The 25,259-nt window shown below is 46.3% G+C and overlaps 1 long non-coding RNA gene across 1 annotated transcript; it reads right to left on the bottom strand.

The window, feature by feature from the left end:
* Positions 1 to 65: 65 nt before the first annotated feature.
* On the bottom strand, positions 66 to 19,836 carry LOC116657079. The gene is made up of 3 exons (XR_004312013.1): positions 19,681 to 19,836; positions 7,804 to 7,815; positions 66 to 77 (listed from the first exon to the last, which is right to left on the bottom strand). It is a non-coding gene; the product is annotated as an uncharacterized LOC116657079 (long non-coding RNA).
* Positions 19,837 to 25,259: the final 5,423 nt, after the last annotated feature.

Below are 25,259 nucleotides of genomic sequence, written 5' to 3'. Positions count from 1 at the left end.
AGGAATGAGATCAGGTCAGGGGCAAGCTGGCAGGAGGCGCATGGATGTGCTGGGTACTGCTGTACGATAAATGCTCGCTATATGCTGGTGACTACGAGATCCCTTGTAGACCACCTCGCCCTGCTCTAGAGCAGCGGCAAGTGCCCAGTGTACCTAGATTGCGTGGCATGGCTCCCCAACCAACCATCTACAGTGATGGCCTGGCCACAGCCGAACCTGGATGGTCTATTTGGGTGGACAACGAAGGCTAAGCTGCCTGTTACACTGCGAGAGGCAGAGAGAAATAGACAGACAGAAAGAGAGACAAATACAGAGAAACCCAGGCCATCTCCTTCCTATCAGCAGTTACTCTCCAACCTCTTAGGAGCCTCTCTCAGACGGTCTGGCTGCTAAATCACCACCATGGCGGTAATTGAAACAGAAAATCACGCTTGGCAGAACAACCTAGCAACGCCACCATTAGCATCTGCGGTTTTTCATTGCAAACGGGGGAGATAATGTGCCTCTTTATGTGTGCACGGATGCCGCCAGATATATATCTTTACCAATATTTCAACAAGGACTGGGCCCTTCCTGCTCGTTCCTTTCATCAGGTGATATGTGGAGCTGTTTGTTCAGGAAGCCCAAAAGGAACCGTAAACTTTTCCATGTTATCTGAGGCTGCCCAGCTCCATGGCTAACGCACAAGTTTCACTCGCTTCCCCTCTCCCTCCCTCCCTCCTTCCTCTGCCATCCTTGAGCTTACATTTGCACAGGGGAGACAGAAATGGAACACATCATCACACAAATCCATAACTAAACACCGCAGTGTGTGTTCCAATTGAGCAAACTGTGCCTCCCAGGGAATCGGATATGTTTGGAAGGAAAAGGAAGATGGATCTGAACAAACGCTGAGAATGAGGGGAGGGTGTAAGAAAGGAAGAGAGAGAGGTTCTAGAGAAAAATAACAGCAAGTGCAAAGGCCCTGAGCCACATGGGCGCTTAGCAGGTAAGATGAACCCAGGGGAGGCTGGTGTAAGTAGACGGCAGAGGGCCAAGGGAGGGCAGCAGAAGAGTGAGGCTGGTGGAGTGGCAGAGAGTGGCCCATGTATCCCAAAAGCAATGAAATAATGCCATTTGCAGCAAGGTGGATGAACCTAGAGATTACCTCAATAAGTAAGTCAGACAGAAAAAGACAAATATCATATGTTATCACTTACAGGTGGAATTAAACAAAATGACACAAATGAACTTATTTACAAAACAGGAACAGACTCAAAGAAATAGAAAACAAACTATGGTTACCAAAGGGGAAAGCGGCAGGGGAGGGATAAATTAGGAGTTTGGGATTAGCAGATACAAACTACTACCTATAAAATAGATAAACAACAAGGTCCTACTGTATAGCACAGGGAACTGTATTCAATATCTTGTAATAGCCTTTAATGAAAAAGAATATGAAAAAGAATATATACATATGTATAATTGAATCACTATGCTGTACACCAGAAATTAACACAACACTGTAAATCAACTATACTTCATTTTTTTGTAAAGCAAAAAAAAAAAAAAAAAAAAGCAATGGGGAGATTTTCCTGCCCACACTGTTAGAACCATCATAAAGCCAGGGTCTGATTGTGTTGCTTCCTTGCCCCATATTTTTTGTCGCTGCCCAGTACCCATCACCATGGTTCTCAAGGTTAGGAAATTATGAAAAGGTCAGGGAGGTGTGTTTGGTTGTCCTGGTAACAGAGAAGTGCTACTGGCATTTGGTGGACAAGGGGCGGGGTGACAATGTGTCAGACACCACATCATATGCGGAATGGTTCCACATAATGGATTTTTATCCCCTACTTGCACACCATTTTTGAGGGGACTTCATATAGGTGAAAAACCAGGTTTGAGTTATCCGAGCTGTAGTGGTTTTAATCTGTGTCTGCAAATGTACTGCCACCCCTCCCTTCAAAACACGGAGCCTCGTTCCCCTCCCTTTGAACGTGGGCCAGACTTAGTGACTCTCTTCTACAGAGAAGAATGTAGAAAGGATGTTATGTGTATTCTGAGAGTGGGTTATAAAGCTCTGTCTTTCCCCCCGTCTCTTGGATTGCTCAGTCGGGAGGAGGCCGGCAGCCATGCTGTGAGGACACTCATGCAGCCCTGCATGTGGAAATCAGCACAGGAAGAAACGGAGACCTCCTGCCAACACCGGCAGCAACTTGCCAGTCTCGTGGGTGAGACACCTAGGTGGGCCTTGCAGCCTCGGGCAAGCCTCCAGATGGTTCTAAACCTTGAAAGCAACTCGTTACCCCTTTCCTATTTGCCCATTTCTGTCCCCCTCTAACCTTAAAGTAACCTAATTATAGGAATGAGATCACTAAACAATTGAAACTAACTCCTGAGACCCCAGAAACCATGAGTAGAGAGAAGCTGGCCCCTCTATGCCCTGTCTGAATTCCCATCCCTCAGAAACTGTGAAAGATAATAAATGATTATTACTGTTTTCAGCCACTAAGCGTTGGGGTTAACGTCATGAAGCAGGAGATAACTAATTACCTGAGCCAATAACTTAACTCCACCTACACACCCAGCACACAAATTTTTTTGCACAGTTTTAACATATATTAAGGTTTCCAGAAATGTGACTACTACTACTACTATGTAAATTGAGGGATAGTTGTATATTGTTTTGTTGGAACCTTTATCAAAAGTTGCTCTCCACCTGACAAATAACATCACCGACAGCAAAGCCCCTCAGGATATTGCAGTGCCCACACGGACACGTGTGACAGTCTAAGTCTGCAGATCTTGCATCCACAGTGGATCCTTATAAATTAGACTATTCAGCTGAATTTTGCTTTACATCCAAACTTAGTCTATAAGTTGCAGTCATCTGACTACCTCACGATGTCTCCGAATGAATCCATGCCTGAATATGTATGTATTGAAATGTATGATATTATACACAGCATTGTTTTTCTTTTTCCTTTATGTTAGAATTAGGTCGTTATTTAAAAAAAATTATGTAAGTAGGTTGTGCTTAAAAAGTGAATTTCGTTTCAGGGTCATAAAGGGGCATTACAAAATATCTGTTAAGAAAAAGAAGGTGAGGTTTTGGGACAACTGCTAGAGAATATTTTATTGACTTAAGAAATTAAGATCATTTGCTCTCTGACCCTCAATCTCCTGGGTGACCTTCCAGCACTGTTTCTTGCTGTTTCATTACATGAGCCCTTTTCTCTACTCAAAATGACACAGGTGTCCCGAGGCACCCCTGAGCCTGCAGCCTCTCAGGGTAGAGGGTACCTGTTGCAGGAACGTGTTGATCGGAAAGGCTGAATGCCCAAGCAGAGTTAGCATCAAGCGGACTTCGTGTAGGTTAAAAGGAAAAAAAAACAAACCCTCTCTGAGTCCCACATGCTGTGGCGGTTTTGTACATTGCATACATACATGTATATGCAATATACGTTGCATACATAAGTGCAAATATGTTGCACAGAGGAGAGCGGTCTCCTTGCAGGACTCGATGGGCTGGGATGCCCGCTGTGCACGAGCCCTTCCTCCTTCCAGGCCTGAACAGCTCCCTGGTTTCGAGTGTTTGCTGTGTGTGTACCTGCCTGCTCTCTACAAACTCGACTGTGCTGGCTGTCCGACTGGGCACACCCCATTCCTTATCCCTTAAAGCTTCTTTCCTGGAGAGCCCTGGAAAACTCTAGAGCTGGATCTGCTTTCTCTCTGGCAGCTGCTGTGGGCTAAAAGCTGGTGACGGAAGAAAGAACAGAGTCCATGGGATCTGGTTGCACCTCGAGGAAACTACTTGAATAAGGACCATGGCGAGCGGAGCAGCCACTGCCCGGGTCCCAGCCCTCCCCTGCAGCCCAGCTGGTCCTGACAGCTTGACAGGGGCCTGGCCGCCCTCTGCCAGCACTGGGCTGATTTATGCCCCCTCCTCCCAGTGCTTGCTTACTCCATCTGCATCCCTCCTTTACTGACCAGACTTTGAAAATATCCACAAACATACACAACACAACCCACAGGATAAACCTTTCAAAGATGCACCCAAAAACAAGCTCCAAGTCAGAGCATCCTGGAGAAGACACTGCTGAATTTTAAAGACAAAACGGTGAGAAAGTGGATTTTCTCAAAGAAGAAACAGGCAAAGGGAAGGTCCTTGCCCTCCACGCTCTGTCCCCTCCCACGGTTCTTTCCAGAGTGGCCTGGAATTCAGAGGGGAGTCAGAGGGAATGGTGGCCTCTTGCCACTTGAGGGCACTCTGGAATCCTGAGACCAGGAGGGATCTGATTTGTTGGGCCTTTTTACCGGAAAGGGGATCCCAGTTAGCTGTCAGCAGACAATCTGGAAATCTGTCCTCGAAAATGCAGCCGTGACAAATGAGTTATTTTATAATGAGGGCTCGGGCGAGGCAGGGCAGAGGGCAGAAGCGGCAGAAGTAAACCAAAGGGCTGCGAGTTCTGCCGCAGGTGGACAACAGTGAGCTGACTTGCTGGCCACTGCTCAGAAGCAAAGGGTTTGGTTAACCCAGTGGTTGTCAACTGGGGGTAATTTTCGTCTCCGTTTGCAGGGACATTTAGCAGGGTCTGGAGACATTTGATTGTCACAACTGGGGTGGTGGTGGTGGCATTACTTGCATCTAACAAGCAGAGGCCAGGCATTCTGCTCATGACAATCATCCTATGACTCACAGAACGCTGCCCCCTCCACACACACATGCACACTCCAGGCAAAGAATTATCTAGTGCAAAATGCCCAGCTTGAGAACCCCTGAGTTAGTTAACCCAACAGCACTTTCCAGGGCTGCCTGCTCAGTGGGCAGAATGCTAATGTTCCAGTTTTGTCCACAGTGTCTATGCTGAATTGAATGTTCCCCAGGAAGTGGTCTGGTTTTGCAGATGCTGTCATGGTTCACAGGGGAAGAAAAATCAGCCCCCGATCTTCACTGCAACCCCTTTCTTCCCCTGTGCTATGCTGGGTTTCCCCAACAGCAGACTCAGAGACAAGGATGGAAGTACAAGTAGATAATCTGGAAAGGTACCCCAGGAAACACTCTTAGGGGAGTGGGGGGCAGACAGGGAAGGGAAGGTGTGCTCTCATGAAAGGGAAGGTGTGCTCTCACGGTGGGCAATGGGAACATGATCCCGTGGGGGAGTCCGGACCCAGGTGGAGAACACGCACGCAGAGTTATCCCATGGAAGTGGGGAGGGAGCCAGGCACCTCCCATGCTCTTCAGTTGCTGGCTGAGGGGATGCTGGATGAGGGAGATGCTGGGCACTCATTCTCTGGTACTGCAGCCTGCCTCGCTAGTAGAGGGGCTCCAGCTGCACAGAAAATCCTCAGGTAGAGTTGTGCACATGCTGGCCAGTGTGCTACAGGGCCAGATGGCATCTGCTACCCACATCCCCCCACCCGGCCAACCCCCGAGGCCCCGAGGACATCACAAGCCCTATGCATGGGCATTTATGCTCTATTTGAGGACCACAGCTCCTTCTTGATTGTGCTGGGATGCACCATGGTCCCTTAATGGAGGACAAGCATATATTGTCAGGGCCTCAGCCAGAACTCCAGTTTCTTGGTCCCTCAGACTTCCACTGCAGCATCAGCCAGTAGGAAGCCTGACCACAGAGTCCGGGGAGCAGAGGAGGACTTACCCAGAAGCCAATAAAACCTCAGCCTCAGGGCCCCTTGGGTTCACGGGCCCTGTGAGGTCCTACGGGTTGATGGGGCTCTACAGGGCTCTAAATCAGAGTCAGACCACCTTTAATGTGCATATGAATCAATCTGTCAGGCCCTTGTGAAAAGGCAAATTCTAATTCAGTGGGTCTAAGGGGAGCCTTGCGATTCTGCATTTCTGCCAGCTCCCAGGCAATGCCCTTGCTGCTGATGCACCAAACCCAGAGTGGAGTGGAGGTCGGGTTGCAATCAGTAAGCACTTGTATGTAAACACTGCCTCGTGAGTATTCCTGGGGAACTGTCTCATAGATCTCAGCAGAAGGGGCCTGCAGTTCCAAGGCTCCTTTTCACATTCTTCATAAACTTTCATACCTATGTTTCTAATTTTATTCTTAAAGGTCCCTCCCTCGACCACCTTCCCCAACCACCTCCCCTGGCCAACTGAGAAACAGGTCTCATGAAACTGGAATCCTCCCTGTCTGAGAGCATTTAGGAGGGCTAGGATCTAGATTGAACAGTCTGGGCCCCATGCATTTTGATTTGTACATCGGGAGTTCTGGAATTTTTAGCTTCTATTTCCTGCTCCATGATCTCAGGCGGCTTTCAAAATTAGAGGCTGAATCACGCAGAGGAGGAACGGAGATAATGGAGGAAAGGCATCTCGCAGATAAGGTAATAGGTGGTATGAAACCTGCAACTCAGGCCAATGAACCAGGTCTGGAAGGATATGAATGTTCAGACTATTTTCATTCCTTCCCTCACTCACTCATTCAGCGGATCTTTACTGAGTGTCCAGTATATGTCAGGCATTGTTCTAGGTGTTGGGAATAAGGTATTAAATAAAAGAGACAAAAATCACTGCCTTCAAGAAAATGACATTCTAGAAAAGGAAGATAGACAAGGTAGGGAAGGAAAACCTCTTTCTCTGCCCTCTTAGGTTCATGGCTGGGGCCTGCAAGTTGAATTGACAAAAGGCAGATTAACAGGCGAAAAGACATGCAAACTTCATGGCTGTTCATACTGTCAGGTGTGTGGACATTTCACAGAATAGAAGTGAAAAACCCAAAGAGGTAGTTAGAACTGGGGGCTTATATACCATTTAAACAAAGGTCACTAAATTCTGTAAAAGTGACTAGATAAAGGGGATTTGGGCTTCTGGAAGTGGTGTATATGGGAAGGTGACAAGGAAATGCACTAGCAAAATTAACAACAGATAAAAGTGTACATGCAGACGCATCTCAGCGCCATCTCTGGATAGCAGAGTTCCTCTGCTCCCGGTGCAAGAGCTGGGATGGGAGGGTATCTTTGCAAATGGACATTTCTTTTGCAAAAGGGGAATTTATGCAGTGCTTTTATGAAGACAGGGGGAGGCCAGAGAACTCTTCTTGTGTCTTGTTGTTTCTCAGCTGCCCTCAAGCTCAAAATGATCCTCATGCCAAAGAGATATATATATACATTTCAAGGGTGGTATATTCTGATCCCCTTCAACAATTAAGTCATAAGTTAGAAGATGACAAAAAATAAAGCTGAGAAGGGGGTACAAGGTGGATGGGAGTAGCGACGTTGCCTTTGAAACAGAGTGGTCAGGGAAGACCTCACGCAGAAGGGGACATCTGATTCAAGATTTGCAGAGGGTGAGAGTTTGAATATGGAATCTACGTTTAATTCATTTTGCTTCACTAAATTTTAATTAATATGGAAATTTAATTTTTTGCTTGTTTCTTTTCTTTCTCTCTGCTGCCCAGAAGGGTGGAATGCAAAGAACTTCCCTCTCCTCATAAAGTTTGAAGATTAAACTGCCCAGGAGAAAAGGGGAAGTAGTTTCTCAGTAGCTGGTGAATTTGCCATCACGGTTTATTTTCAAAAGATAAGAAGGGAGAAGAAGTGTCTCAGAGAGAAAAGAGAGTTGGGGGGCGGGATTTTCCCTAGAAATGAAGGATGTCTAAAACAAGGAGAAGGCAAGTCTGGGAGCCTTTGAGGAGGAGGGGGACAGTGAAGTTCCCCTCTGCTGGCTCCTTGCTTTAATTGTGAGGTACTGTCAACTCTGGATAATCACATGGGTGACAGGTCTACAAACTCACAGATATGCAATCATAATTGTCAAGAATGACTGGGAAAGTCTTTAATGCAGTTGGGGACAGAGAATGTGGGCTGCCATTTCAGTAAACAAAGGATGTTGTGACCATTAAGCCATCAGCACTGCAGCCACCCCCAGCGGTGCACCCTGAGGGGAACTCAGAATGGAGAAGAGCAGGATACTGGTCCTAGGTGCTTAAGGTGCATTTCAACGGAATGATTTCAGTAAGCCCAGACTCCTGCATCTTCCCTTACATACAAAAGTGCTAAATTCACTAACTTGAGATGTTTACTTTTATTTAATTAACACTAATTACAGTAATCTTACCTTATCTTATCTACCTGTTTTGTTTTGTTTTGTTTTGTTTTCAAAAACTCCTATATATCCTGGCTCCTCTCTTACTTTTTTGAAATAGTCCCTGAGAGCTACCTGGGGGGCTGCCTCCCATGCTTACATCCTCAGTAAGTCAGCTAAATAAAACGTTAATTCTCAACTTTTGAGTGCTGTATTTTTTTTTTTTTTCAGTTGACACACATGAAAAAGATCATTCTCTGTCCCCTTAAATAGAGTACAAGCTTCACCCTTCTGGGCAGGTTATCTGAGTCCCTAGGGGTCTGTCCCTTTCACTGCCTTTAATGACCTATTTCAAAACTATTACCTATTTCAAAACTATTAGTTGCAGGAAACCGATAATAATGCAAATACATTTTGTCCAGTGGCTATGCAATCTATCCCATCTACCTCTGGAGGAGGACAGTATCGCATCTATTAGTAAACCCATTTCAGCATTTCTGACTGCCTATGTATGTGTCTGCTTTTTAAATTTTCATTCTTTTTTGAAGTGGTTGAAATAATGGATGCTTTTCATTGATTAATGTATTAAATAAAATCTTGGACCTGCGTCTATTTTCTGTGTATGAGAATCATGATCTTACCATTCAAACAATATTTTCTTCTAACAGGGTCCACCTGCACGTACCCCAACCCAACTCATCCAGTCTTTCAACTGATGGAAGAGTCTCCCCTTTCGGGAATCCTGAGAATAGTGGGAGAGGCAACTGCTCCCAATTTCCTCTCCTCTTAGGAGCTGATGTTAGATTTCTAGGAGAACTGGGTCTTGGCTATGCCCTAGGACTCCCTGCTTCCCTATGTGGGAAGAGCAGTACAGCCCAGAGTCAAGGGCACAGCCTTTGGAGCTTAAATACCTGGTTTGGATTGGGTTCTAACACTTTCTGGCTGTGTGATGCTGGACCATTTACCCAACCTCTCTGAGACTTGGTTTCATTATCTGCATCTAGGCAGTATTAACAGAAACTGTACTAAAAAAGTTGTGAGGATTAAATCAGCACAAGGTGTGGTATTAAATGAGTGTCTGTTTGGTCGCTATTGAGATTGTATGTTATTGTCATGGTGCCAGATATTTTCCATTTTCTGCCCTCATTCACTCTCCACTAGTTTTCCTGCTGCTCTGTGCCCCAGGAGGCTGACTTTCTTGTCCACTGATTTCCGGTTGGCTTCTGCCAATTCAACCCCTCCTCCCCTCTCTGGAGTTGTCTTGGGTGGACAGAATCCCTCAAAGGTCACAGTTCCTGCCATGCAGCCATTGCCACCTCCAGATCCCACAACTGCCCTTCCCCCTCCCTTCAGACCTTCAGTGGGGTCCTAGCTGCGTGTTCTAGCCCTGCCTGGCTGCATATCCACTGTGGTGTCCCTACACCCTCCCGCTCCGCTGCAAATAGTTCCTTTACTAAACGGTCCACCAATTACTCACACCAAGAGCATTGTCTATGTCCTGTTGTGACCCTGACTGACACAGTGATTGCCATTTTTAATACTCACTCCTCTGTGTTCATTTCTGTTCCTAAGTGAGCGATGCTCCTCCATGCCTCACGGAAACAGAATCGGAACCATCTCATCTTAGATGCAAGCCGTCTGTAGGCAAGCCACCAACATCCTACCCCAGAAGGCAGCATTCCTGTTCACGACTGACCCAAACACTCAAAGTGTCCAGAGAATGATATAAAATGTGATTCCCTTTTCCCTTCCCCTGGGCACACTGCCTCAGGCACCTAGGAGTCCCTCCTCTGGTCTCTCGTCAGCTTCTCTCCCTCTTCAACCCACTGCCCTTGTTTTTCTGGACCCCCACCTCCCCGATGTCCCCTGCGCCATCTCAGAGCAAAGACGGTGGGTCCTGGTGGTGAGTCATCTGGGACAGCTGTAAGTCCTGCACTTCCGTCAGAAAGCAACATCTTCAAGCCAACGTTGATGTGTTATTAGGCAGATGTTCCCAGTTCACTGAAGAGTCTGGATCTGGTAAGGGTACAAATGACCACAGTATTTTCTCCAATTGCTGCCTTCAGTCTCCCTTAATGAAACAAATTCCGTAACTTTCTATTCATTTTCAGGCTTTAAAAGTCCAATCCAGGATAGTTTCAAGTTTCAAGTTTCGATCTCCTATTCAAGCTTATTCTCATCTCCCAGCCCCGAGAGCACGCCTGGCTTTGACCACGGGGGGGTCTTGCAGGGAAGGGGGAGTGGTCTCTCCTTCAGCTCTCCCCCTTCGTCTCTCAGCCTTCCTCCTCTCATGCTTTAGGGGCTGGAAGGCAGGATGGGGAAGAAGGGAGGAATGTTTCTAAACGGGTGCTGCTCTTCCTGTTTGAGGCTCTCCCGGCTTCTCTGGCAATGCCTTCTGCTGGGCTGGCGGCCAACACGGGCTTTCTCCTGGGGCAGATAACTGAGTTGTGCTGGGAGCCCTGGGAGAGGGGCCTCCTGACCCGCATTTCCCTCACCTAAGGTGTACCTTCTGGCTAGACATCTGCCAGACATCTCCAGGGTAGCTAAGGACAGCTGCAGGCTGTAGCACAGGCTAGAACTTCCACGGAGAGAAGGTCTCTCTTCTCTTCCCTTGAACCTAGGCTAGGAGGATACAACAGAAGGGACATTCTGGGACTTCTCAGGCTAGGTCTTAAGAAACCTTGCAGCTGCCACTGGGGTCTCTTGGAACACCCTCTGGGAGCCCTGAGCCACCGTATCAGAAGTCTGACTATTCTGAGATCACTGTGCTGGCACGTGCTCTGAGCAAGAGTCCCCTCTGAGCCTGGCCTTCCAGCCATCTCACCAAGTCAACAGTCCAGCCCATCCACCAGCTGCATATGACCAAGGACCTCAGGCGATGCCACATGAAGCAGAGGAATTCTCAGCACAGCCCTGCCTGAATTCTTGACCCACAAAATCATGACATATAATAAAATGGCTGTTGCTTTAAGCCGTACATTTTGGGGGTGGCTTGTAACACACCATTAGGTGACCAGAACACCCCCTCGGCTCTTGTCCTTGGTGCTGGAGTAATCCCTTGGGTGGGTTAGTGGCAAGATGGCCCAAATTGAGCCATATCCCTTAGTGTCTACATGACCCACTGCTGCTCTGTGGTTTTCTTTCTCTTCCTGCCTCTCTCTGATTTTTCCTTCCCCTTCACCCCCTTGCCCAATTCTGGGGTGATCCTTTTGGAACTCCTTTCATTGGCTTTAGAGATGAAGCACCACCCCTTCCATCCTCCATGGGGAGGGATGGGAGATACAGCAATGCTACCCCTTGGCTCCCACCAGAGAAAGACAACTCCAACCACGTCGGGCTATACACTTCAGGCGGAGGCTGGGGACCTGCTGCCAGGGGCAGACCAGTTCATCTGCTTCTTAATGAGCCCCAGAGATGAGTCAGTTTGTTACTTCTTTCAACTTTGGATCCCAGTTGCTGATTTTCAGGCTAAATAAATATAGCTTTTTCTTTCCCACTTTAGGCTGGAAACTGAGCAATGACAAAGGTGTAGGGCAAGTGGAGATTAAAATACCAGTCTTATTTCTGAAAAAACTAGAGCAGAGGATGATGTATTTAGATTTGGCCAAAGGGCTTGCTAATGCTGCATCCCAGGACCGGGTGTATTTACCTAGCCAGTCCCAGGCAGCCTTGAAAAATCCAAGGCCCTTCTCCTCAAAGGCAGAGATTTATTGCTAACATCCCCACAAGGCTGAGACCAGACCTGAATACGTACTCTGCGTAGGCAGGCAGGTCCCCAAGAGGGACAGACGAGGAAGGGGCTGGGCTACCATGCCTGGCCTGCCCCAAACTTGCCACTCAATCAATTCTTCCTCTTCTAATGAATAAATGAAGGGGCAGGAGGAAGCCAAAATTCTCCTTATCTAAAACAACAAACAAAACAGCTGTCCAAACAAAAACACGCGCATAGGGAAAGAAGTGTCTTCCCAACAACTAACTCTTAGGAAACAAGTCAGTCCCGCATAAGTGTCTGGTCGCACCATCTCTATTTCAGCACTCAGTTCTGTTGGGTATCTTTGCTTTCCGCTCCAGACCCATCTTCATCCCAGCCCACCTGCTGCATGCCTGGGGAGGCTGCCCTGGGAAGTGCACCCTGTGAACAGGGCGCCTGTGCCCTTCGGATTTTGGCTGGGTCTGGCTAATGGCAGGTGGGGCAGGAGAGCAGAAGATGGGAGGGAAATGAGATCGGGGGTGAATCACCCCTGCCTCCCCATGCCAGTTCACCGAGGCTTGGCTGTGTTCCCCTACCAAAGGCCACGGCTCCCTTCAGGCCATCATCTCTGTGAGCCACCTTCCTGGAGACCTCAGCCCACGGGCCCCCTTTCCCTGCATATCTACAGAAGGTGAGAGCTCTGACCCCCGCCTGACTCGGAATTTTCTCCCATCTCTTCCTAGCTTACTTACACCCTGCCCTCAGCTTTGTAGAGTCCTTCATTAAACAGTCCACAAATTACCCTGTTTCCATGAGTCATCTGTTTCCCGTCAGAACAATGACTGACATCTCTCTCACTGAAGACTGTCCCTGCCGGGGTCAGAAGAGCACCAGTCACCATACCAGCTGTTACGGACTGAATGTCTGTGCTCCCCCCAAGCCCAAATACTTATGTTGAAATCCTAACCCCTGGGACGATGGTACCTGGAGGTGAGGCCCTCAGGGATGACCTTTCATGAGGACAGAGCCTCATGAGTGGGATTAGCGCTGTTATAAAGGGACCCCAGTGGGCGCCCTCTCCCCTCCTGCCACGTGAGGGCAGTGATGCCACCCATCAATCAGGAGGCAGGTGCTCCCCAGATAGCGAGTCCGCCGGCACCCTGATCTTGAGCTTCCCAGCCCCTGGAATGAACTGTGAGAATGAGTGTCTGTCATTTAAGCCGCCCAGTCTCTGCTGTCTCGTTCTAGCAGCATGAATGCACTAAGGCAGGAGCCTCGTCTCCAAGCCCTCAGGGGGTCCGTACACTTTACCCTGAACCTAGTCCACACGCCCAAGACAGTGGCGGGAGGAACCTTTGGAGGAAGTTAGAATTCAGAATTCGTTCTTAGGAGGATATACTTCCGTAACAGGTACAGACATGAGTAGCCTCCAGATTCTGAAAAGTGAATGAGAGAAGGGTAACATAATGCTTATAACTTTGAGCTCTGGAGTCAGAGAGTCTGGCCTTAATTTCCAATATCCTGTGTGACCTTGGACAAGACGCTTTCCCTCTCTCAACCTCTGCTTCCTCACCTGTACAGGTGACAACAGTTACAATAAAGATGGAGTGAGGTAATACTTGAGCGCATAACAAATGCTCATTAAACATTAGCAAGGACCAACTCAGACAAATAAGCAGACCCCAGAGTGCCAAGCCAAGAGGGCGACTGCAGGTTAAAGCGTTGCCCCAGCCCTCCTCACCAAGCCCAGGGGGACCATGCACAGTCCCAGGTACCTAGAATCTCCCACTGCATTGGCTCTAAATGCCCTTTTCAAAGGCGGTCTTCGTAAGTTGGTAACAGAAGACTTACAGATAGAAAGATGACTCCTTCTATCACCCTCGGCTCTCAAAGTTCTTGTCCGAGCCCAATCATGGCCAAAGATAAGACAGAAGAAAGGCAGTGACAGAAAGAGGTACAGCTGCTCCTCAGTGCTTTTTGCATGCATGTGTTGGGATGGGAAGTGATGTTTGATCATTAAGAGTTCTAATTTAGTGGTTAGTGAGAGTCGGGCATCCCCCAGCAGCCCTGCTATAAGCATGGGATAGGTTCTGAGACCAAGACTGATGGGTGAGCAACTTTAATTACCCAAGAACTGTGTTAATGGCCCTTCGGGTATCTTATTGCTATTCTGACACTTGGGGACATGGCATTTTCCCATTAAAATGCCAATTATCCTTGAGCACTTCTGCAAATCCATCAGCTAGAGGCTGCCAGAATGTCGAGTGATGCGGTTTGATGGTTTGAAGCAAACCTATCAGATCAAGGGCATTTTATCTGGTAGTTCAAGACTGTTCAGAGTGCTGTCTCACCCCTGGCTGCCCATCCCGCCAAAGAAACACACACACACACACACACACACACAGCAGAAAGATCAGAATCTGTTTCCAAGTAGCTAGGGAAGAGGAAGTATTCAGGAGCTGGGAATAAGAAAGAAAATCAAGATCTGGAAAAGAGCCCAAAAAATGGAATTTTTCTTCACCTGTATAATTGAAAGCACAAGCCCAACAGAAAACATATATCTTTGGGGAAATCAGTTGATTTATCTCATCTGACTACTATGAGAGCGGGTCGGCTTGCAAAATACCCACTCCCTACATGGCTTCCCTGCTGGAGATTAGTTACCACTGAAGGATTTGCTCATGCTGCAACCCGGTGCTTCAATTAGATGTGCTCTTCCAGGGTACTTCCACCTTGTTTTGCATGGGCTTGGCTTATCCAGATTCTTGCTTCTGGAAGAAGCACCTATTCAGGGGTTGTGCCCAAATACATGGAGTTTCTTGGGAAGGTGTCATAGATCTGTTTGGTCGTTAACTTCTTGCCACTATGTTCAAACTCAATTCTAAATTGAAATGATTATGTCATAGAAGATCAAGTTTGTTTTGTTTTGTTTTGTTTTGTTTTGTTTGGCTCTTACTCGTGCTGTTACAGAACAGCAAGGTAGTATAGCTGAGAGCATCAATTGTAGATGCAGATGCTGAAATTAAACTCACCTCTACCACTTAGCAGCCATGCAATCTTGGACAAGTTATTTAGCCTCTTTGGGCCTCAGTTTCCTCATCTGTAAAATGGGGAGAATACTGATACTGACCTCTCATGGTTGTGAGGTTCTATCCCTTGATATCTAAAAAGTCCTTGGAAGAGTATCTGAGGCAAACTGAGACTTTGTACTCATTAAACAACATCTCCTCATTTTCCCTCCCCCAAGTCCCTAGAAACCACTGTTTCACTTTCTGTCTCTACAAATTTGACTATTCAACATAACCTCAGAGACGTGGAATCATACAGTATTTGGTTTTCTTGTGTCTTTATCCCTGTTGGGATGAACTTCCTTTTGAAGGCTGAAAAATATTCCACTGTAGGTATATACCACATTTCGTTTATCCATTCACCCATCAATGGACACTTGGTTTGCTTCCACCCTTTGGCTGTGGTGAATAATGCTGCTGTGAACATGGATGTGCAAATGGATTACTGTTTTAAGCCACGAAGTCCTGGGGAGACTTGTTACATAATAACAGATAACTCGAGCATGGCAAGGGTGTTAGACACTAACCCAGCCTGCTTGCCTCTGGGCGGGAGCATCATCTCTGGTACAGTTCATGCTCCAGAGCTCCCCGAGGGATCATGCACAGGTCACACTTCTGAAACCGCATATCCCTGCTCATTGTCCTGCCTTATCCTGCTGCCCTCAGTCCCTCCCAGGCTTCTCTTGAGAGCACTCCTTCCAAATATCACTCAAACTCCCAAACTCCCCACCTTCGGCTCTGCTTCTAGGGCACTGAACAAAGACAGCTGATGCCATGTGGCCAGGGTGCTGGGAGTCACCACCAACGGTTGCAGAAGTGTCGCCATGATCTTGAGGCTTTGCATGCAATGTGATGGTTCTTGCTCATTTAATTACTTTGGTGGGTGTATTAGTTAAGGTTCCCCAGAGACACAGAATTGGATCCCATGATTATAAAAGCTAAATCCCATGATCTGCCTTCTGCAAGCTAGAGACACGGGAAATTCAGTCTGGGTTCTGAGGCCTGAGATTCAGGATCGCTGATGGTGTAGGTCCCAGTCTGAAGACAGGAAAAGACGGATGCCTCAGCTCAAGCAGTCAGGCAGAGAGAAGAGAGAATTCTCCCTTCCTCTGCCTTTTTGTTCTATTCAGGTTGGATGGGGTTTTGTTCAGCAGGCTGGATGAGGGCCACCCACTTTGGGGAGGATGTAAACTCTGCTTTACTGAGTTTATCAATTCAAATGCTAATCTCACCCGGAAACAGCCACATAGACACACCCAGAATAACGTTTAATCAAATACAGGCACCCTTGACCCAGTCAAGTTAACACATAGAATCAACCACCACAGTGGGTATTAAGTTACTTAAGATGCTAAGAAGCAATTGTACAAATAGTTACACTGAAGCTAAAATCGTCTTCTCCTGACCCCTGGGTGCTTTTGGAATTAAAATATTTAAACTCTGGAAGTGGTGTTAACCCAGAGCAAGGCTGGCAAAAGCACCCTGATCTCATTTGCGGTGCTTTGCAATTTACAAAGGGCCTCAATGGGCGTTCTCTCCGTGTGTGATTCAGTCGTGCTGGCAGGCATGCAGGGAAGAGTCACCTTGTCCTACACATGAGGAAAGTGAGGTTCAGAAAGGTTAAGTCAAATAAATGGCAGAGCTAGGATGAGAACAAACCTAGTGCTCCAATGTCTCTTGCAGGCTCCGTGCTTCTGCTGCCGGCCCCTCCAATCCAGTCCCCACAGAGTAGACCCAGCAATACTTCAGACATGCAGATCAGACTGTATTCTCTTCTGGAGACCTCACCACGGCCTCTTACCGCACTTAGAATAAAACGCAAACTGCATCAGGATCCAAGAGGCTTAGCCTCACATTAGGTTGCTCTTCCCCAGGGCTGACCCACGAAGCTCTGGCCATGCTGACCTTCAGGGAGGCTCCTGCACACATCAAGCTCTTCAGGGTCTCTTGCTGTCACCTCTGCCTGCAGCATTTGGCTCCGGCTCTTTGAGTTGCTGCCTTTTAAAATATGTCCGCTAATTCTTCAGTACTCTTCTCTGCAATAGGTGGAGTCTAACGATCCTCCTCCTGAATGTGTTCTGGACTCAGTGACCTACTTGCAATAAACTGAATATGGCAGGTGGACTGGTACATGACTTCTAAGACTAGACCGTAAAAGACGGGCCGCTTTCTCCTCCTTCTCTCTCCGGACCGCTCACTCTGGGGGCAGCCAGCTGCCACGACATGAGGATGCTCACGCATCCCTAACGAGAGAGGGGGGCTAAGGCCTCCTGTCAGCAGCCAGTGTGGTCTTCCAACAGCCACAGGATTGGGATGGTGCGACAGCTCTGTAGCGTGTCAGCGTGACTAGCTGAATCTCACTGAACACAGAATCCCCTTTTTGGTGTATTTCCAGGTGGGAGGGTGGCCACAAGGGAAATTCTTGGAGACTTGGAAAGAAGGTGGGCAGCTGTGATTCTGTACCCCGTACGCTTTGTTGTTGCTCTGCGGGCTGACCTAGTCGACACGCAGCAGGGCTAGGCCCGCGACGTGTGGTCAGATGTGTCTCAAAGGCCCCTGCTTCTGTAGGATGCCCTCACCACCAAGGATGAAGACAAGCTTCAAGCCTGTCCTTGTGGGCTTCTAGCTCGTGCTTGTGGGTTTCAGGCTGCCTGTGCTCTTTCCATCTTGACTACTGCTCTTTGGATTTCAAACTCTAGTATCAGACATGGGGAGGGCCTTATCACCAGGACCCCGTAACACCCTGAGAGACCTCTCTCCTGCTGGCTCTGCTTGTTTGGTGCGGCTCTCTCTGATACAGTGCACCATCTTGGAAGCTGTTCTGTCAGCCCCAGTCAAGTCTTCAGATGACTGGAGCTCCAGCCAACATCTTAACTAAAACCTCTTAGGAAACTGAACCAGAACCACCCAACTAAGCCACTCCCAAACTCCTGACCCAAGCAAATCGTGGAATAATAAATAAATGTTTATTATTTTAGGTGCTAACTTTAGGGGTCATTTTAATATAATAATAGGCAAACTAAACACCTCATCAGAGATGCCCTCCTGGATTACACCCCTATGCTGTTGCTTTAGTTTTTATTTCAGCACTTTGTTTATTCCTTCAAAACATGTATCACAATCTGCATTTATTTTGTGTATTTACATGCTTGTTTGTTTCTTATCTGGCTTTCCCACCAGAATGTCAACCTCATGAAGGTGGGCACCTTCTCTTTTTCTGTCCACCTATATCCCCAGTACCTAGTCAGTCTAACTCTCCTTCTCACTAGCCATGAGGCTTTGGGAAAATTACTCAGTGCCTCAATATTTTTTCAGCTATCAAATGAGATGATGATAACCATACCTATCTTGGGTTGCTGTGAGTCTAAAAATGAATGAATACTTACAAGGTGTTTCAAACATTACCTTACACATGGTAAGTATTCAGGAAGTATAAGCTGCTAGTACTTTATAATATTACGGTAGAAACTCAATAAATATCTACTGAGGGACTAAGTGAAGGAATTTATCGATCTCTTTGTCCCATAATCTCAAGTATCCAAGACATACTGAGAAAGTCCCAGAAGCCTCTAGACAGCTAAAACGGATGTCCCAAAGGCTAGTAGCAAAGCCCATCTAATTAACTTATAGGCAAGCTCTTAGGCCATTAGTCAGAACCTAATTACTTAATAGTCTTAGCAGACATTTATTATTAGTCATCTAACATATGCAAAGCATTGTGCGAGGTGTTGGGGGATGGGAACAGAGAGACACAAAGGTGAATGAAGCTCATCACCTTCTCCCAAAAGAGCATGCTGTCTTCAGAGGGAGACAGACACAAGGAGCACTGATCACACAACGCCAGGAGGGTGAGCAGGGCTAGCGGGGGTGGAATAGAGCAGTGCTGGCTGTCAAGGTGGCCTGGCTCAATTAGTCACAATTAGAACACGTACAACAAGCTTAATTATCTGGTTTCCTAGTCCATAATGGATTAGAAACAGCACATTAGAAGAGAAAAAAGGAGGGGTTATTACTAGAGGCAGGTAACAGCAAAAAGTGATAACTAACAGGAATAAAGAATATCATTGTAAAAGCCATGGAAAGCAGAAATGAGCTCACTGAAGCACTTTAGTTTAAGTTCATTGTGCGTACGGGCAACTGCTACATAAGACAAGAGAGGCAGTATGGCGCTGCAGCTGAGATAGGGATTTCTGGATCCAGACAACTTGGGTTGGAATTGCAGCACTGTCACCTACTGTCACTTGGACAGGCTGCTTAAGCTTTCTGTGACTCACTTTCCTCATGTATTAAATGAGGGTAATAGGGTTGACCTACTTCATAAGGCTGTTGTAAGAATTAAATGAGTTAATATTTGTAAAGTACTTAAGAAGAGTTCCTGGCACATAGCAAATCTGAGAGCCTGTAGCAGTCAGGATTGGCTGGGCTTGTTGCAGTAACAAACAATTCCCCAAAGCTTTATTAAAATAATGAAGGTTCATTTTTCACCATAGTCAGGTCTATCATCAGCAGGCAGGAGACTCTACCCTGAATCATGATCATCTTCATTCTAGGACCTAAATTCATAGAGCGTACACCATCTGTTACCATGTCTATTGCCAGAGCAAAGGGAAACAAGTACCTTCGTGGATGACTCACTGACAACTAATTGTTCATCCCAGAAGTGATATGCTTTCTGGCTCACAGCTCATTGGTCAACACTGGTCACATGCTCCCAACCCTTCCATTTGCCCAGAATGGGAATAATCAGATTGTTTGTCTAACAGCATGAATCTTTACCAGAGGGCTTTTCTGCATCAAGACATCTCACACTTATGGTTAGGATCACAGAGTTTACAAACTGTAATGGGCCCCAGAGCTCATTTTGAGAAGGTGCAATCAAGATTCACAGGGATTCCCTCCCACACTGCTCGTGGGAATGGAATTTGGTGCAGCCACTATAGAAAACAGTATGGAGATTCCTTAAAAAACTAAAAACAGAGTCACCATATGATCCAGCAATCCCACTACTGGGCATATAACCAGAGAAAACTCTTAATTATAAAATATACATGCATCCCAGTTTTCATAGCAGCACTACTTACAATAGCCAAGACATAGAAGCAACCTAAATGTCCATTGACAGATGACTGGATAAAGCTGTGGTGTATTTATACGTAGGAATACTACTCCATCGCCATAAAAAAGAATGAAATAATGCCATTTGCAGCAACATACATGAACTCAGAGATACCATACTAAGTGAAGTCAGAGAAAAATATCATATGATATCACTTATATGTGGAATCTAAAAAAATGATACAAATGAACTTACTTACAAAACAGAAAGACTCACAGACATAGAAAACAAACTTATGGTTACCAAAGGGGAAAGGGGTGGGGAGCAAAAAATTGGGAGTTTGGGATTAGCAGATACACCACCGTAAATGAAACAGATAAACAATAAGGTCCTACTGTATAGCACAGGGAAATGCATTCAATATCTGTAATAACCTACAGTGAAAAAAATATGAAAAATAATATATATGTATAACTGAATCACTATGTTCTACACCAGAAACTAACACAACATTGTAAATCAAGTATACTTCAATTGAAAAAAAAAAAGATTCACAGGGATTCCGTGTTTCTCAGTAAGAGCACCACTGGAATTTGGTGCCTTGAGAGAGGGAGTGAAACCAGCTCTTCAATTGTGGGGCTCTTGTGTGCACTGGAGGATATTAAGCATCCCTGACGCCTGCTCACTAAATGGCAGCAGTGTCCCTCCTCCATGCCACTGTGACAATCAATAATGCCCTAATCTATTTCCTAGTACTGCTCTGAGATGGAGATGAGCCGTGCCCTTCCTTTCTTAAGAACTACTGACAAATGTTTAACTTAACAGTGTTGGTTAGAGCCAGAGCTGGTACCCAGCCCAGCTCCCCACCTCCTCAGTGAGTAACCAGAGCCCTGAATCATATCCATTCTAGTTTGTTATTGAGAATCAGAGATCAGTGGCTACGTGGTCCCTGAGAGTACGAGCTGGGCCGGTGACTGAGTGATGAACTGCCTGCCCCTAATGAAGCCTTGGCCATTTTTTGCCCTTAGATTCAAAGAGGCACCTGTGTACCTGTTCCATAAATTCCCCATTTTGCTTAAACTAGTCTAAGTAGGTTTTTATCACTTACTACCAAATTATTTCTGACTAGAACACATACCTCTTGGAAATATTTCTTTCAAATATGATTAAACATTTTAAATGTGTTGCTTGCAAGGATAAGCTTCATTTAGTTGAACAATTTACTTTTGGGGAGCCCTTTCTTTTTCTACTCAGTGGATCATTGAACTATTGAAGTGTGGTTATGCAAAACCAGTCCAGGGAGAGTGATATGTATGCTGATAAGGAACAGCATGGAAATAGGCCTAGGAGGGTTTCAAGAGGGGGCGGGGCCGAGGGTCAGCCATGAGATTAGTGTCTCCGTGTCCCACACCCAAATGAACACATAAAACAAACACAGGGTAGAACATCTCCCTGTGGTGTGACAGGATGACTCATTTAACGACTTCTCCTTCTGTTAATGGATAGCGTTTCTTTCAAGCTCCAGAGAAAAACTGACATGATTCATAAAACAGAAAAATAAGATGATATTAAACCTAATGTAAGCGTCCAAACCAAATTTATAAGACATTTTTAAAGTCAGAGATCTGGCTTAAGCATTATAATAATCAAGTCTAAGGATGAGGTCTCCTGCAAAGGTTTATTTTATCCCCGTGAATGATCAGCAATTATCCAAACAGCCCTCCTCTGTCCCTGCAGTGTGTCAGCTCACTCAATTTGGATTTCACAGAAAGGAGATGGGGGTCACTGCATGTTCAGTCACTCATTTCTCCAGTGCTCTGCGTATATGTGCACTGCACACTTGGGGGAAGTAGAGGCGATCAAAGCTGAAACTCGAAAGACGCTAACTGTGATTCTTTGCCAAAAAAGTGCATTACATTCAACGAGCATTATTTCAGGAAAAAAGAGAAGACTTAAAGGCATTTGATAATAATGATAATAATAACGCACAAAATTGAGTGTTTACTTGGTGTTGGGCGCTGAGAGGAACATTTTCTGTGACTTATTTTGAAATGCTGAGTCTCATAAAATCCCAGTGAATCCTCACTTACATCATACAGACGAACACACTAAGGCCACAGGGATGACCGTCCTCATCCTCAGTCACACAGCTGACACAGGATGGCACCAGCGGACACTTCTGTGTATTGTCATGGTGTTTCATGTCCAAGTGAAATAGTCAGGAAGCAGAACTAGCCCACCTGGGTTCAGAGTCAGGCTGTGTTAGTTACTAGCTGAGTGATCTTGACTCAGTTGATTAGACTTTGTGGGGTCTGGGTCTCCTTTCCTGAAATATAGCTTAAAAATGGTATCAAGTAATGACCTGTAGAGAGCACCTAGAGGAGTGTCCAGTGCTGAGTAATGCTCAAAAAATAGTTGTTTTAATTGTTACCCGGAGTTCATCCTTTCCTACAGAAACGCTGCATCAGTGTATCAGGTGCCTTGTGTGGATCTTGAACTCACGGGGGCAACCATCACTGTGAAGTCTGACCATTGATAAAGAAAAAAATTATTCTGACGCTTGTTAAAGGCGGTAAGGAAGAGTTTACTCATGGGGAACTACTACAATGGTGAGGAGAGGAGGGAGGTAGGGCTCCACTCTGAATACAACAAGAAAAAGTGAGGACTTACAGCCAAGGAGCAGGATGAAGGATGTCAGTGGATGGAAAATTACTAAGGGGGCAGGGTAATTCTTTGCGAAACTGACCTAACAGGATTCTTGCTAAAGGCAGGTCAGAGTGACCACATATCACCTGTGGAGGGTGGAAGGGCTTCAGGGATTCTACCTAAACTGACTCAGCAGGATTCTTGCTCAACTTGGGCTTTTGAGGACATAGTCAAGGACAGGGTCTATTTGAAAAAAATGCTCAGAAGAGCCTGGCTACAGTTTGGTCAAAGAGAGTCTTTGTCACCACCCTCCAGGAGCATGAGGTGAAAATCCTCGTTCATGACCACATGGCTCTCCTCTCCCTTCCCACCCCGGGGCATCCCTGTTGTGCTAAGATGTCAGATGCCCCTGCACCCCAACGTGTGCAACACGCTTGGAAGGGTGGGGTGGGGTGGGGTTAACATCCTATGCAGCAACCTTTTGATGAGTGGGAGATGGGAAATGAAAGACAAATTGTCCCGTCCTCACTGACCTGAGATGTTCATTCACACGATCTTTCTGAGGATGGTAACCGGAGGTGGAGCAACTGGTTGCTTTTCGTACCAACTTGGTTTGCACCTTTCCTATGTGCTATCATTTGTTTCCAGCCTCATTCTCCTTCCCCAACCCCTCCAGTGTCACTGGAGACTAAGATTCAGAAAATAATATGTTTGAAGACCTTCTTGCTCAGTAGAAACCTTAGGTGAAGTGGGACTAAGTTAGAATTAATAGGCAGATCATGCTTGAGGCTAACTTTGTTTAAGAAGACTTTCACATATAGCCCCTCTCTTTGACTCTTAATATGTAGAAAGTTGGGAAGGCACAGTCCTTGTCCTGAACAGTCTGACTTCCAGCTGACCAAACACACCATGAATAGCCACAGGATGAGGCAGGCTCTGTCTCCATGGTAACCACTGGTCCTCACTGATGGGCAGTCTTGATGGCCACAAGGGAGCATCTCCTCTGTGGTCTCCCCTCTCTTTCATTCTCCTTGCTCTTTTAACCCCTCTGAATACCTCCCCACCTTGTCCCAGCGGTGGACCAGGACCCAGAAAGGGAAGGGATTATTCACTACACCTCCTGTGATACTGTGAAATCATTAAAATATATATATATATTTTGGTCTTCATCCCTGGCTCCTAGCCAGACCCGCTCAAACCTTTGTAATTTCCTAAGCAATAAAGATGCAAGGAGCAGTTTTGGGTCTAACATTTGGTCTTTGACTCCAGTTCCTGACACAGAGCTCCTAAATGCCTTCAATTTCCTGGGTGCATCTTTCATTTTAATGGGGTGACTGGATATCTTCTGAATGGGGGCTGGTCACCAGAAACTCTAAGTCATGCTTAGAGGCTTGGAATTTTCAGCTCCATTCCCCATCCTCTGGGGAGGAGATAGGGGATGAAGACTGAGTTAATAATTGGTCCATGTCTATGTGATGAGGCCTCCATAAAAATCCCTAACGTACGGGGTCTGGAAGCTTCTGGGTTGGTGAATGTCCCACATGCCCAGAGGTGGGCACTACCCCAGCTCCATGTGGACAGAAGCTGCTGTGCCTGGGACCCTCCAGCCCTTGGCTTATCTACTTCTTGAGCTGGCTGTTCATCTGTACCCTTATCATATCCTTTGTTTATCATAAATTGGTAAATGTAAGAAAGTGTTTCCCTGAGCTCTCTGAGCTGTTACAGCAACTTGCTGAACATGACAAAGGGATTATGGAACCCCTGATTTGAAGCCAAGTTGAAGAGAAATGTGGGTACCCTGGGGACCTACTACTTGCAATTAACATCTCATGTGGATGACAGTCTAGTGGGACGGAGCCCTTAATCTATGGGATTTGGTGCTAACTCCAAGCAATGTCAGAACTGAATTGAACTGTAGGACACCCAGATTCTGTTGGAGAATTAGTTGGTATGAAAAAAACCCACACAACTGAAGTCAGAAGTATTCAGTATGCAGAAGAATGGCGTTTTTCTTTTCACCCCCAATCTAATGCCCACATATAGAGTTATACTCCAGGATTCATTAAATCATCAAGTATCCACATGTGCGCACAACTCATATCTTTTGCCAATGTTCTCTGGATTTCAAAGTCCATTTGGATGATACCTATGGTGTCGGTGCTGCACTTCCCTTATGCCAGGCATATACTAAAATACACTTAAGCATTTCACAGCAGTGTTTCATTTTGAATCAAAACCTTGTGAGGTAATCACTACTCTCAAATTCCAAAGGAGGAAAATGAAGTTCAGAGAGATAAGGAACTTGCCAGAATCTCAGTTAGCTGAATCCGGATTCAGATCCAGGACTTTGTAACTGCAAAGTACACAGTCACAGAATTGAGCACTGCACCCCCCTCCCCACTGCCCAGATCCTGTTGGTTCTTATGGTCTATACATGCCTGTGGCATCTTCTGTGAGCACCTGTGATTCTGCATGAGGGATTTCTCCCAGCACACACGTAGGTGATACTCCTAACAGCAGCCCACAGCTAATGGTGACTTAGAGTTGGAGGCTCAATACCCAGCTCTTCACCCCTGGGGTGGCTTAACTCAGAGGCATGTTCTACACAGTTTTCTCAAAGTCCCAGCAGGACTGAGACCCAGTTGGCAACAGCACAGGATGCGTAGCAACAGACATGATTGGCTTCCTTTCTTTCCGGTCTCATTTCCTCACTCCCCTAGTGGGATCACCTTCCAAAGAAACAACTTGTACTTAAATCCCTGT

Source organism: Camelus ferus, chromosome 17 (assembly GCF_009834535.1).
Source record: "Camelus ferus isolate YT-003-E chromosome 17, BCGSAC_Cfer_1.0, whole genome shotgun sequence".
Classification (NCBI taxonomy): domain Eukaryota; kingdom Metazoa; phylum Chordata; class Mammalia; order Artiodactyla; family Camelidae; genus Camelus; species Camelus ferus.
Note: the sequence above shows the minus strand (reverse complement) of the source record. Positions and strands in the feature narration are given on the sequence as shown.